We start from the raw sequence: 4,062 nt of genomic DNA on the forward strand, positions 1-4,062 counted from the left end.
GTTATTATACCTATCAAAGAAATGAGATTCATTATGTAAGGTATAACTGTGAAAAGAGGCATAAGTCGAGCGACAAGAAAAATTCCCGCTGCTACCATAGTAGCAGCATGTATAAGAGCCGAAATAGGGGTGGGTCCCTCCATGGCATCAGGTAACCATACATGAAGGGGAAATTGCGCAGATTTAGCAATTGCACCAGCGAATAATAGGGAAGCACACAGAGTAGCAAATAAAGAATTAACTCCATTATTATGCATCAAGTTATTGAAGATTTCGAACAAATCCCGAAATTCGAAACTACCTGTTATCCAATAAAGACCTAAGATTCCTAATAATAAACCAAAATCCCCTACACGATTAGTTACAAATGCTTTTTGACAGGCATTTGCTGCGATTGGTCGTGTGAACCAAAAACCTATTAATAGATACGAACACATTCCCACGAGTTCCCAAAAAATATAAATTTGTATCAAATTGGAACTAGTAACTAATCCCAACATGGAAGTATTGGAAAAACTCATATAAGCAAAAAATCTCAAATATCCTTGATCATGAGACATATACTTGTCACTATAAATAAGAACCATGATTCCGACAGTAGTGATTAGTATTGACATAATAGAAGTAAGTGGGTCGATCAAGTGTCCGAACTCTAAGGAAAAATCATTATTGATGGTCCAAGACCATAGATATTGATAGATGGAACTGCCATCTATTTGTTGAACAGACAGATCGGCCGAAAAAACCATAACTATACTTAGCAATGAAACACTGGGAAAAGCCCACATACGACGAAGATTTTTTGTTGCGGTCGGAACAAGCAGAAGTCCCAATCCTATTGACATAGTAACTGGAAGTGGAACGAAAGGTATGATCCATGCATATTGATATATGGGTTGCATAATCAAATCAAACTTTTTTTTTTTATTCTTATTAATTTTTCCGATTCACCAGCTCTTATCTTTTTTGTAAAGAGCAATAATCAAATAAATAAAAAAATCAAGATATAAAAACTCAAATATTATTTTGAATTCTTCATTATTCTGATTCTTTCCCAGATATTTGAAAAATTCAAATCAAGAAGTTACAATTGTTCAAATAACCAAGTTACTGCTTAAAAATGACTACCTAGTGATTAACTAAGATATTTATTGAGATACAGAATATGAGATTTTCAATCATTCCACTATTACGGTGATTTATATCCATATAGTAATAAGGAAAAAGAATTACACCAAAATAGTACTTGATTCTGATATGAATTATAGGATCCACCAATAACTCGACCTAATAAAATAACACCTAGTTATTTTAGTTAGTTTATTTGGAGTCATTGACTAATTCATTCTGGAACTGATTGATTGGCTTCTAGTCAAATAAAACAAACATATTTTATGGAAAATCCTACGATACTCGTCATTTCGCATAGAGCTGAAATAATAAATTACTAAAATGACCTTTATCAAGTAATGTATCGTTTAAGAGATTAACTACATGATCTCATTTGAATTTAAATTATGGGTACTCCATTCTCGAGTTTGATCAATTAATCGAAAAAATTTTATATTATTGTTTTCTTAAATTAGGTAAGGGTAAAATGTATGGGTTCTTAAGTTTTTTGATTTGATTTATTAAATGTAACATGACGATATATAAATAGACTGAGATATAAATTGGAACCCTTTTTTTTTTTTCATCCCTAGTTATACTATATGTGATGCGCACATATCTGTATTTTTTATGTTATGAAGGAAGTATCCACTATGGAATAGATATAGATAATGGATAGAAAGAACGATTTATTTTGAACAATACAATACATGTCTTTCACATCCAACTATAAAAATGAGAAACCTCTTTCTTTTAAAATGGCAGTTCCAAAGAAACGTACTTCTATGTCAAAAAAGCGTATTCGCAAAAATATTTGGAAGAGAAAGGGATATTGGGCCGCGATAAAAGCTTTATCCTTAGCTAAATCTATTTCTACCGGGCATTCAAAAAGTTTTTTTGTGCAACAAACAAGTAATAAAGCCGCGGAATAATCTGAATGAATCGACATGACTCGATGAATTGGATGATTTAGAAGATGAATAATTTACATTTTACATTAACGAATTTTGGAACTCATCAATATGAGATAGAACTGGATGTTGTGGTATGTAGAATAATAATTCGCCTGTCTAATTGAGTTCTAAAAACGATTGATTTCCGTTTTGTTTTGTTTGAAAAAAAAAAAAAGAAGTCATTAGATAGAAGATAAAGGTTTCACTTTTCATTCCTTATAGTATTCTAGAATGGTATTCTATTAGATTTTTATAATTTGCGAGATGGGGATTGTAACTTTCCCCATCAATTCGCTTTCACAATAACAAAAATCTCATTTTTATGTCGGATCCATGAAATGAGATAAATGAGAAATGAATCATAAAAAAAAAATGAGATAGAAAAAAAAGGACAATTTTTAGTTGTATACCTCGACTGAGGACATAACCCTCTAGTTCCAACTGGTCCAGGGGGACTTATACTCCGTGAAAATGATTGTTAAAACTGACACCATACCACTATACTAAGTTAAGTATTATTGAACGTTCAAATATTTATTTGAACGAGTTTTTTGATTCATCGATTCTAATCTTTCCTAAGATCGATTGGATTGAATCCATCAATCTCGACGATTGAACATAGTATGGGCTATTATTATTTCGATCAAGCCGCCATGGTGAAATCGGTAGACACGCTGCTCTTAGGAAGCAGTGCTAGAGCATCTCGGTTCGAATCCGAGTGGCGGCATCCCCTAAAAGGGGCAAGATAAATCCTATCTTATAAGGAATTCAATTCCTTTCCTTATTTCCATTCCATAATTGAGGAACACACACCCCCCCTTTTTTTTTTTACAAAATAATTTTTTATGATATTTGCGACTTTAGAACATATATTAACTCACATATCTTTTTCGATCATTTCAATTGTTATTACGATTCATTTGATGGATTTATTAGTCCATCAAATCGTAGGAATATGTGATTCATCAGAAAAAGGCATTATAGCTACTTTTTTCTGTATAACAGGATTATTAATAACTCGTTGGATTTATTTGAGACATTTCCCGTTAAGTGATTTATATGAATCATTAATGTTCCTTTCATGGAGTTTCTCCATTATTCATATGGTTCCTAAAGTGGGGAACCATAAAAATAATTTAAGCGCAATAACTGGGCCAAGTGCTATTTTTACCCAAGGCTTTGCCACTTCAGGTCTTTTAACTGAAATGCATCAATCCGCAATATTAGTACCCGCCCTACAATCCCAGTGGTTAATGATGCACGTAAGTATGATGTTATTGAGCTATGCAGCTCTTTTATGTGGAGCGTTATTATCAGTAGCTTTTCTAGTCATCACATTTCGAAAAAACACAGATATTGTTGTTAAAACCAATCATTTATTAATTGGGACATTTTCCTTTGGTGAGATCCAATACTTGAATGAGAAAAGAAGTGTTTTACAAAACACTTCTTTTCCTTCATTTAGAAATTATCACAGGTATCGATTGACTCGGCGATTGGATCATTGGAGTTATCGTGTCATTAGTCTAGGGTTTATCTTTTCAACCATAGGTATTCTTTCGGGAGCAGTATGGGCTAATGAGGCATGGGGGTCTTATTGGAATTGGGACCCCAAGGAAACTTGGGCATTTATTACTTGGACCATATTCGCGATTTATTTACATACTAGAACAAATCAAAGTTTGCAAGGTGTTAATTCGGCAATTGTAGCTTCTATCGGATTTCTTATAATTTGGATATGCTATTTTGGGGTCAATCTATTAGGAATAGGACTACATAGTTATGGTTCATTCACATTAACAGCGAATTGAAGAAGGGACTTGAAGAATACATGGGAACATCAATCTCCAATATATAACGAAAATTAGTGTGAGTTTTTGAGAACCATTTGAATCAAGTAGTAATTCAAATGGTTCTCAAAAACTCCAGATGTATCTGATTACAATTCCAATTCACTTCATTTTTTTTTTTTCAGTGTACAGCGACCGATTTTGTAAAT

The sequence above is a fragment of the Tasmannia lanceolata genome, unplaced genomic scaffold (assembly GCF_043159265.1).
Source record: "Tasmannia lanceolata isolate RefF3 unplaced genomic scaffold, GAP_Taslan_0.1 ptg001238l, whole genome shotgun sequence".
In the NCBI taxonomy this organism is placed as follows: domain Eukaryota; kingdom Viridiplantae; phylum Streptophyta; class Magnoliopsida; order Canellales; family Winteraceae; genus Tasmannia; species Tasmannia lanceolata.